A 12,186-nucleotide genomic window follows, 5' to 3' on the forward strand; every position below is an offset into this window, starting at 1 on the left:
CCCCACTAGCCGTTGAAGGAGCGGAGCGGGCCGGTGACAAGACACTGTGTTGCGCTTTCAAAATAAAAGCATGCGAGTCAAATATTTTTCTCCCCCGCAGTATAATTTTTTTTGGGGGGGACAAATGTGACTGTCTCCAATATTGGAGGGGACACGTCCCCTCCATCCCCCCCGGTTCCTACGCCCTTGCTTGCTGCCAAACCAAAACACCCTAGCAACCGTACGGACGCACCCTGGCAACCACTCGCATGTATAAATCTACTTTTCAATTTCTGCTTTTTGTTTTGGTCACAGTGGGAAATCTTAACTCCTCAGTGTGAAATATATCAGAGCATATTGATAAGTGATGAGGTTTATTCTTGAGATAAATCTCCAGCGTTGAGTTGAAGTGTAATGTAGATAGACAGAAGGTCAGACAGGATGATCTCAATGATATTTCCTTGTGCAGAAAGTGACCCAAACCATATGAGAGTCAAGTGCAATGGGTTTATGTTTGATCAACTTCAGGTTTCTGTGGTGTAAAATCTTCACCAAATTGAGAAAATGTCAACATTTCTGTATTTTGCATAATTTTTAATGAAATAAAATATTTGTTTTTGTTACATTCACATTAGTGATGGATGAATGATGATTTAGCATCTTGCACACATATACGAGAAGTTTCTTATTTTTAATGATGCTGAATTTTTTAAAAATATTTTTTGTTTGTGTATCTTGTCTTGTCTATGTGTTTTATCTTTATCTGTAAGGTTTATCTTTTCCTCTGAAGGCAGTAAAACACTGAGCGTACCCCTCACGGCTCACGCTGTGGTAAACATTTACTCTCTTATTTCTAAATGGATATAATTTGATTCACAAGTATAATCTGTGATTTCTGTGTAATAATCCTGTGGTGAATAAAAAGCACAGGTTTACAACGCTTACATGATGATACACTGTCAGAAATAGGGGTACAGTAGGGGTCCATTTCTGTCCCCCAAGGTACAATCAACACAAAAGTACCCCATAGGGCTCATTATTGGACCTCAAGGTACATGTATGTACCTTTTTGAGGGTCAAAAAGGTACATATTTGTTCCCAAGCATTAAAAGGTACATATTTGTACCATTTCTTTTAAAGGATAAGGTACAATGTTAAGAGACAGTCTCTTGACATTTTTTTTTATTTGTTGTTCTAGACAACTGCTGTAAATCTGGTCAGTAACGTAAATAACTATTGTGTCAATTTTTGTTTCCTTTAGTTGGACACATGGGTATTGAAGTAGTATTAGTTTTCTTCTGTTCATTGACAGTGTGTTTAATTTTAAATTTAAATTTTTAATTTTAATGGAAAAAAAAGTTAATTTCACTTAATAAAAACTGTGACATGAACTCAAAAACTGCAATTGATTAACCATTATTTAAACTGAATAAATAATGAATAACTGAATCCCTCACACACACCGAAAAAAAACTTTTTATTTTGACACGCGCCCATCCCCCCACATCTCACGGTCGGAGTCAGTTTCACAGAGCAGCGCAGGAGGACGACAGACACATAAAGAACATTAACAGGTAAGCACTGGAAACTCATTTATCATCTTTAAAACATTTCTAAAGTTTAAAAATGTGTTGTTTGTCGTGGCTCTTCATTTTAATACTGATTCGGTTACGGTTATTTGTTTAAAGTTGTATACGACGAGTCAACGCGATATTGACAGAGCACTATTGCCTCAGACTCCTCAGACTCATTTTTATGAGCAGGTTAATGTGCATTAAGTACACCGCAGTTATGTAAGTGGAGAAATAATTCATATTTATGTGTGTTTTCTCACAGTTTAGTTTGAATCTCTCTCAGTCAGTCAGGGGGAGATTAACTGACAGACTGTAAAACGTTACAAGTCTTACCAAGAAACATTTTAAAGGTAACGTTACCACATTTATTAATTCATTTTTTATGTTGTTTGAGTACACCACAGTTCTGTAAGTGGAAAATTAATTCATATTTATGTGTGTTTTCTCACAGTTTAGCACAAACGTTTCCCGCGCAAGTTTGGATCTTTACCATTGAGGGTGGCTGACTGTTCTCGACCAACCATCATTCACACGCAAAAACTTTAAAGGTACCACATTTATTTATGTTGTGAGTATGCCACAGTTCTGTCAGTGGAAAATGTATTCATATTTTTGTGTTTTCTCACAGATAAGTATGAACGTGCCCAGAGCAGTTTTCGATCTTTACCATTAAGGAGGCTGACTGACTATCCTCTACCGCCGTCATTAACACAAGAAAAACTAAAGAAATGTTACTCCATATGGACCTATTCATTTACTCATTATGCTGTGAGTACACCACAGTTTTATCAGGGAAAAAATGTATATTTGTGTGTTTCTCACTGCTTGGCAAGGACAGATGTGGCCCTGTTAAAAATGTTTAAATGTCGTTTGGTTTAAGGAACAGCACACTGATTTTGTTTTAAAATATTCCTGTTTGGACAGTCTGTTAAAGTCATAAAGGAATACTTGATATATTTCATAAGTAAAGTGTAAATGTAATATTAGTTTTTAATGTTGTGAATTTGGACTGAACAGCACACTTCTGTTTTATATCTAAACCTTTTGTAAAATAAATGATTGTTCAATAAACTGTGTATTTTATCTTTTCTGTTATCATTTTTTATACTTATGTTTAAAATGTACCTTTACGCTAAACGATTGGCTAAACCAACACAAATATATTGAGTCATATGCACTTATAATTTAAAGTTTACAGTACTTAGATTGAGATATATGTATAAGTTTTAAAACCATAATCAATGAGTGTACCCTGTCAAAGCCAATTTTGTACCCTTTTTGAAGGGTCCATATTTGTACTGTTAAATAAAGGTACAAAATTGTCACCAGAGGTACAAAACTGGTCTCTTAAGGTACAAATCACAAGGGTACAAATTTGTACCCTCTGCCAAGGGTACAAAAACTGTACCCTTGAGGGTACAGCCCCAGTGACAAGCCATTGTACCCCTAAAGGTACAATTATGTCCTTTCTTTTCTGAGAGTGTATGCTTTCTTATTTTCCTCTAAAGGTTTAGTGAATCTTGACATTTTGTTGATGAAGATTTACTGATTGTTTTGTTTTACATCTGATCTTGTGTGTAATGCTCATCTAGAATTGTTTGTTGTTTGTAGATCATGAAATGTGTGGTTGATTTACTGTCTTACGTTTACAATATTTCATTGTTTATTAGACCCGGCTGGGACATTTGTTTTCATTGAACAATGAAGAGATCCGTGTCTGACGTATGAGATCTCATTTTCCTGTTGAATGAGGAAATGAAGGATATTGCTGTCGTTCACTTCTCTGACAGACACATAATTGCGTATCATTATGAGATAAGATTGTGTGCGGACAGGAGACGCTGCCTGTTGATGGCAACAATGAGAATCTCATATTCTTCAGTTAATTGAAGTTAATGAGAGGATGTGACGACTACATCAGCATTTAAAACACCTCCGCAATTCCTAATGAGTTACAAAACACCGTAATCCCTCTTGAATGTAATCTCATTTGACATTAATGATGTGTCGTGTGTTACTGTAGCTCAGTGTGATGTGAATAAACCTCAAACCCTGAGAATAAAAGTCTGCTGCGTGTGATACACCTGTGAATCTATATGACAGATGTTTCTTTAATCTTTTTAAAGGGTAAAATTGTTTGAAAATATGAAATATATTCTGAATGCTTTATGCGATGTGATCGCTTTATAACTCTTGCTGTTCATTTAGTTTAATAATGTGTTTTGTCATCTGTATGGTTTATTGAAGTTAATTTTCACCGGATTGTTTTCAAATAGAAACAGAGCTGGAGTTGTGTGTTGTCTCCTCACTGGAGTTGTGTTGTAAATCAGTGCTATTGTTGTATCTTTTGTGTTGGTGAATTATAGAGTAACACATGGCTGTCAGCTCGACGCTCCACCGGTGAATCTCTGGTACGGATATCAATGTCGACCTTGCTGTGTTGATCGGTGGTTGGGAATGACAGATATCTACCTGCTTCACCTCGTGTGTGGCTTTCTCTTCAATGAAACTCATATTGATTCATTAACCAATAAAACAGCCTGACCTCTGCTGTGTGCTTTAAACCTGCACTCTTATCAGTCCATCAGACCAATGTCACTCACCCAGAGAGAGAGAGAGAGAGAGAGAGAGAGAGAGAGAGAGAGAGAGAGAGAGAGAGAGAGAGAGAGAGAGAGAGAGAGAGAGAGAGAGAGAGAGAGAGAGAGAGAGAGAGAGAGAGAGAGAGAGAGAGAGAGAATAAGTTGATGTGCTGGACTGGACTGATAAATGATTCTGGCCTTGTTTCTTGTTGCTTCTGGTCCAGAGAAGCAGAATGGATTACATATTGATCTTAACATTATAGAGATGAAGTTAATAATATTTTCTTCAGTGTCATTATATCAGACTGAGCAGGGACACATGCAGACACTGACAACACATCAACATCTTTAAACATTCAAGACCACCGATCTGTTTAATCCTATTCACCAAATCAACTGAGATACATAATGCACCTTAACATTAAATCATAATCTATTAGTGAATATTTAAACTGTTAAGTGTAGCTGTCTCAAAATACGGGACAACTAAGTTTACTTCAATATTGTTGATTTGAATCTATCACTACAAACTATATATCATTGGAATGGTCTAAGCCTCTAGAATAGACATTTTAACCGTATTTTATAAAATAAATTATGGAGATTAATTGATTCATTTATTAAGAGAGTGTGCCTCAAAAAAATTATATCCTGCTAAATGTCACAGTCCCACCAGCAGGACACCTAAGTTTACTTCAGTGTTTTGCATGTAAATTTTATCCAATCATGACAAACTATATATCTATGAAATTTCTATGAGCGTAGATTTGAGGTTAATGTGTATAGGGTTAGGTGATGATATGATAACTAATCTTATAATCATATGTGTTTATTTATTGTTCACTAGTCATTATCTTTACTTCAGGGGTTATTGGTAAACAGGATTTAAGTAGTTCAGTAGTGGCAGAAATTTTAACTCATTCCCCATAAGCCTTTTTTTTTTAGTTGCCTGCCAGCATTTTTTGGTGATTTTTAGAAAAGTTTCACAAAAATGCCTTCCAGGAAAATTTTCTTCTAAAAATATATAAACATACAAATATATCAAATGAAAGAACAGACTCTCTGCTTTCAAACAAACAAACAAAGCGGGTAAAAACATCCTCTCTATATTTTTTTCTCTGCTTATAAACTCTTAAAGCAGCACTATGTAGTTTCCATGTAAAAATGACTTACAGCTCCCCCATGTGGTTAAAAAGTGCAACAATGCCTGGTATCAGACACTCTTCTGCAGGCAGGGGGAGGGGCGGGGCTGTGTGCTCTACCCTCCACCGCCACTTTCAGAGTGTGCTTGTAGCAGCTAGGAGGCTGCTCAGGTTGCAGCAACAGTACAATTTGTCCAATTAAAAGTTGTTCTATCACTGAAATAATTTTAGAGACATTATTTAAAAGGTAAAAAAAACTACATAGTGTTGCTTTAAATATGGGTATTTTTCTTTAAAAAAATCTTTAGCAAACAGCTGAAAAAAATGCATTTTTGTGAAGGATTTTGTTAGAGATCAGATTCAGAACGATTATCAAAACATACACAGAGTTTAAAATAATAAAAAAAATGCAGTTATTAAAATAGCAGTATAGCAGATCAACAAAAAAAATTTATCAGTAACACATTTTTTATGCAAATGTTTTCTGTTAATTGATGAGATTACTTGTCAATGGCAGGGAAAGAGTTAAATTGAATTGACCTTGATGAAATAGGATGGATTTCAATGGCTACTCTCAAATGATAATTTTACAATATAATAGAGGTTAAACGGATTACATTATGTTTTCCGAATCATTTTTGGATCAGCAAAAATGGGAAATAAGGAAAATCAAGAAATTATAAGCATATAAAAATAGAAAAGAACAAATAAATTAAGGTCTAACAGTGGTATTTAGATTTAAATACATAACAACACTGGTTTCTTTATTCTTTAAATGAAATATAATTCATCTTTTTAAGTGATTTTCTTTTGTCTTCTGTTGTTTGATTAATATGATGACACAAACATAAGCAGATTTATTTAGTGTACTGCCACTTTAAGACAAAATAAGCACAGATCCACGTCTGATTTCTGAACTATTTGCTTTCACTTTAAGACATAACTGACTGTTTTTATGAGAATGCTTGCCAAAACTGGGGGATTTCCAAATGTGTGTATGTGTCCTGTCAAGCGCATATAGAGTCTGTTTGTGTGCTTTTTCAAACTTGTGTCTCCGTGCACTAATGAGTGTTTTTCCATTTAAGTATTTGGATGTGCACAAAAAACAGCTCACTTTAACATCTTGCACTTAAATGGTTTAAAATGGCTTGAAAGTTAACATTTGCTAGGTTTAAAAACACATACCAATGATAAACTTTCTATATAAACAGTACATTTATTTCTGAATGATGTATATTTGAGCGATTATTATTAAAGAGATCATCTTCAGCTTTTCCACAAAAATATTTTGTGTGTCTTTTCTGACTGGATGGGCCAGCCGTCAATCTGATTGGGCCAGTGCCACCCTGACCCTTATGTAGTCATTATTTATTTTTGGTATGTGCTAAGTGTACAAAATATGTTCAATAATTGTGTGCAGATTCTGGCATGTGCAAGACAAAGGAAATGACCAAAGTGAAAAAAAATGTAATATCCTATACTATTAATGTTTTTAACTGTTATATTTAATAAAAGGCAACATTTTGACCCTACTGGGTCTTCTTCAGGCAAATGGTGAACACATTTGATGAAGGGATATATAGGCCTTACAATCAACTGACCCACCCTGTGAATTCAATTAGCTTGATTGAGTCTAAACAAGCCCCACCCATTGGCCTTAATGAAGAATTTGATATAAAACCTTTCTTATGTATGTATTTATTTGTATATATTTTTGTAGGGAATTGTCTGTTTCTGTGCTGACTACATTTCATTAGTTTTTATACATATGTGGGGTAATGTTCTCTGATTATTTGGGATTTCTTCCATGATTTTCTATATGCAAGTTCTCTTAATTGAGTAATGGGTGGGGCTTGTTTAGACTCAATCAAGCTAACTGAAATCCCAGGGTAGGTCAGTTGAATGTCAGGCCTATATATCCCTTCATCAAATGTGTTCACCGTTTGCCTGAATAAGACCCAGCAGGGTAGATTTTTAATAAATATGAAAGTTAAAAGCAATTGCGTTTTCCCCATATGTTAAGTGTGCACTATCACAGCTCTGATGTTATGTTGAGTCAGCAGTTTCTGTGATGTCACAGCAGTAAATGTTATTATTACGTCAGTAAATAAATGTGATGTTTGAAGATCTCAGTATGACAGCGCTGTGCATTATTATATCAGTTTGTGTTTCCTGTGACTCAAACCCTCAGTGTGAGTACTGCAAACACAATGAGCTACAGGAACATTAAATGTTTGTTTAACAGAATACTGAGAGCTGTGATCTTTCTGTCTGAATGATGAGGAACATTACTCTTCATTTACTGATCTGTGTTTTGTGTCGATCTTGTTATAATATAAAGAGCTCATGGACTGACTGAATATTTAAGACCTCAGTAAAGAATTTATTCTGTTCTTCATCAGGTCTGTTTATTTGTTCCAGCAATATTTCAGTGTCATTGATGTGACTTCAGTGAAAGCGTTGTTACGTTAAAACATTATTCAAAGTTTATTGTTCAGTGACTGATCATTCATAGCTCAGATGATTACAATTTTGTAACTCCGTTCTTTTAAAAAGTTGGTCTTTAAAATTAATTGGTTTGAAAATTGTAAATTTTCTTGATGATAGATAGATAGATGACTCCGGTCCTTCGAATTATTATTTGAAAAAAATGCACACCTACGGTGTAACGGCACTCCCACGGCATTACCACCTTAAGTGTGCAATATTTGTTATTAACTTAACAGCCTGTCATAATTTTTTCCTTAAATATTAAGTGTGGATGTAGAGTTCAGTAATCTGAGAGATGTTCAGTTTTATCATCTTAGTTGAAATGTAGATAACTGCAAGCTATATACTATAAATCCACAAAACTAAACATTTTAAGTCTTTACCAATCTAAAGCATTAAAGTCTGATGATCTGTGCGTTTTATTAGTACACATGATATCTATGACAGATTGTATGGACTCACAGCTGATCTGGATTTAGAAATCTCCTGTGAGCGGCTGAAGGCTGTTTGCTCCATGATGGATGACAGATTCATTTTCAGTGCTGATCTCGTTCTTTTCTCAATGTGCATTACACAAATTAGCCAAGTGCAAATTTTTCACCCCTTTGTCCGTCTATAGCGAGTTTTCATGTCATGGTTAATCCAGCTAACAGCTCTTATTTGAATAGTTTACGCTTCGAGAGAGACGTCACACCCCGAGAGAATCAAAATCACTGAGTGTGCATTCAGAAGAGTCCAGGAATACATCCTTCATTGTGATAAATGACTGTTTAACAGCCCTCATCTCGCTGTATTCACCCTCCCTAAACCCTTCATTTCACTGATAAACTAAGAAAGGTTCAGCTGTCTGTCAGTATATCAGCCTGTGAGTAGACGACACACACACACACACACACACACACACGCACACACATTCTGGTTTCCATGTTTTGTGGGGACATTCCATAGACATAATGCATTTTATACCATACAAACTGTATATTCTATTCCCCTTACCTGCCCCATTCTCTAACCCCAACCATCACAAAAACCTTTCTTGTACCTTAGATTTTCAATAAACATCATCTTGTTTGATTTATAAGCTTGTTTCCTCATGGGGACATCAAAATGTCCCCACAAGGTCACAAAAACACTGGAATTCCTATCTTTGTGGGGACAATTGGTCCCCACAACGTGATAATTACCAGGTACACACACACACACACACACACACACACACACACACACACGTGTTTTCAAATGAGAACATTTACATTTATGCATTTGGCGTACACTTTTATTACAATGCATTTAAAGAGTCATGTGAAGATGATCAGCAGATAATGTTATATGTATTTGTCTCCGTTCCTCACACAGATTTCAATAAATGTTAGGTTGTCTAATGCTGCAGTCAGTCAGATTTCTATCAGAAAATCATTGCTGGTGGTCATGGGTCAGATTATATTGTTTCACATAATGTTTCATAGACTAGTAGTTGACATGGCTATTAAACAACCTGTCATTGAACTGAATGACAAACACAAGAAGATGACTGAGGTTTAATACTGGTTAATGTAGCAGCGAGTCAGTGAATCTTTCTGGATGTGTTGAGATGAGAATGAATCTTACAAAAATATGTTCAGGTCAAGTCTCAATGCAAAAAGTAAGTTTTTGAAAATCATTAAAGTTTGATTTGTAATTATTTTTATTGAATTCTCAGTAATATAAGGACTCTCTCGTGTAATTCTCATTAAAACTACAGTGATTATAATATTATTTCACTTCTTTAATGCTTCTTTGCTGCTTTATTTGTAGATATATCCAAGGCATTTGATTGCGTAGATCATGAATTGTTGCTGAACAAACTTAGGGATGTGGGGTTCTGTCCTAATGCTGTTAAATGGTTTAGAAACTATTTAGTAAATTGAACTCAGTGTGTCTATGTAGAGGGACATAAATCTGAGTTTCTTGGGATATCTGAAGGGGTCCCTCAGGGGTGTATTTTGGGACCTATTCTGTTCTCTATTTTTATAAATGATTTAGGTAAGGACGTTCAAGCAAAAGTACACTTTTATGCTGCTGACACTGTCATTTATTCCAATGCTTCTTCATAGCACAGGCTGTGCAAGAGCTTCAGAGTGCATTTCACTCATTACAAACTGCTCTGCTCAATTTAAAATTGGTTTTAAATTCTCAGAAAACAAAGTACATGGTCTTTTCAAAAACTCGCCTACAGTTGCTTGATGATTTTAGCATTTTTACATCTGATGGTAAATCCATTGAAAGGGTACCCACGTACAGGTACTTTGGTATATGGATAGATGATAAACTTTTATTTAATGTACATATTGCTAATCTTGTTAAGAAGCTCAAAAAAAGATTAGTTTTTATTTTAGAAATAAATCTAGTTTTACTTTAATGCCATATATGTTTGTTTTTACTATGTTGTGTTTATGTGTGATGGTTACCTTGTATTTTAAAATGTTGTTTATGTATGACCTTGGCCAGGTCTCTCTTGTAAAATAGGTCTCTCTTGACTTCCTGCTAAAATAAATGTAAAATAAAAAAGAAACAATAAATAATGATGAAATAGTCACACATTATTTTATTTTCAGCATTTCAATACATTTCTGTGCCTTTTGAATCTGTTTTAAAAATCCATTGTTGTCTATTAAGAGTTTGACCTCCGACCCCCATGTAGTGACCCAGAATCAGCAGTGGGATTTGATATTGGTCATCACTTTCCAGGCGTGTAACAGTGACAATGTCACATAATTAATTTTTTGCTATATTTAATGAACTTAAAGAACTAAGAAGTTATTTTTCTGTAATTGTTATTTAAATGAATCAGATGTGCTGTCTGATACATCTTTTGGGGCCCTATTTTAATAATTTAATTATTAAATTGGGCGTTTCCCATTCCACTTTTGCTAATTTAACCACAGGAAAAATGGTTTGCGCACCTGGCACACAGTCTTTCCAATTCTCATAATGAGTAATGGATGTGTTTTGGGCGTAATGTTCAATAAACTAATGAGAGTCTCATCACTCATTCCCTTTAAAAGCCAGTTGTGCTCACCTCATGCCAATTCCCTATTTACATTAACTAAAAACTAAGCGAAGAAGACGACCACCAGTTTAAGACTGATGTTAAAATTTGCATTGTTTTAATTTGTATTGAAATTGTTATTGTTTTTCTATTGAAACTGTTAAAAGTAGTTTTCTTTCCTTCATGGAAGTAAAATTAGCAGGCTTTTAATTGCTGTAAATGTATGGACAGCCTACATGATCAGTGTATATCAAAAAGTTATTTACAAATATGCAAGAAAAAAATACTTTTTTGTAACAGAAGATAAAGAATTTACAAACATGTGGAGAAGCGAAACCTTTCAGCACTCAGACAGCGCCATGAGCTTAAAAGCATTGCATAAAAATGGTTCTCATCTCACCATATCCACAGGTACAAAGCATCATATACAATCATATACAATAAATCTTTATAATCTTAATAATTACTTGCCAAGCTACAGGTGAAGCAGCTCTTTACCTCTTATAACATTTTGTAATTGGTCTTCATTTCTGTCCAAGAGACTCAATAATAATCTTTTACTTTTTATCATTTTTATATAAAAAGTTTTTGTGCTGCTCTGCATCCGTGTGTGTGTGGTAAGCAAACGCACGTTGTCGTCCCGTTTATAGGCGCATATATTACTAACGTGCTCATCAAATAACAAAAACAATATTGTGCCATTGAGTTTAGAGCAGGTTTTAGTTGGTCAATGGCTTAGTCTAATTTAGTTACCTCAAAATAGCAACGCACCAAGATGGGCACACAAATGCATTTTCTATTTAAACAATGTGACACTGGAAGTGAAATCATAATGGCGCCAATAATAACAAGAATGAAACAGTAAAACTCAATATGCAGCCCTCGATGATCTGAAACATTGGAGTTTTTAAACACATAAGTACTGTAGTTATAAACTGTAATTGTCTATAAACTCTGTGCGTGCGTGCGTGCATGCATGGTGTGCTTGTGTGTTGTATTTTTATTGTGTTGTTCTCATTGACTGATCAATGCAAGTTTTTCCATACAGACTTTATTCTTCAGTCATTTGCTCAGTAAATCATCTTCATTGAAGATCGTCTGACATTTAAAGGCTGTTTCTTTTGTCCACTGTTTCGGATGGAATTAACTGACCACGAACAATCCATTGACCAGCAATAAACTCCTGGAAAGGTTGTAGTAGGAGATTGATGTAAATCCAATAGTGATGTATTGCTTTGTGACATGACTTAAGATGTTAAATGAGGTAAACTTTGCAATTAAAGCCAAATTACCCACAGGCCATAAGACACGCTGTGTTAAATGTGAAGGTCTCTCTCTCAGATCTAACACAGGATTGAGGTGTTTTAGAGTAAAATGTGCTGTGAGGAAGACTG

The 12,186-nt window shown here is 34.9% G+C and overlaps 1 long non-coding RNA gene across 1 annotated transcript; it reads left to right on the plus strand.

The window, feature by feature from the left end:
• The first annotated feature begins 1,481 nt into the window (after positions 1-1,481).
• LOC135768116 (uncharacterized) lies at positions 1,482-2,640 on the plus strand. Its single transcript, XR_010542080.1, has 3 exons — positions 1,482-1,553; positions 2,005-2,101; positions 2,182-2,640. It is a non-coding gene; the product is annotated as an uncharacterized lncRNA (long non-coding RNA).
• Positions 2,641-12,186: the final 9,546 nt, after the last annotated feature.

Source organism: Paramisgurnus dabryanus, chromosome 23 (genome assembly GCF_030506205.2).
Source record: "Paramisgurnus dabryanus chromosome 23, PD_genome_1.1, whole genome shotgun sequence".
Classification (NCBI taxonomy): domain Eukaryota; kingdom Metazoa; phylum Chordata; class Actinopteri; order Cypriniformes; family Cobitidae; genus Paramisgurnus; species Paramisgurnus dabryanus.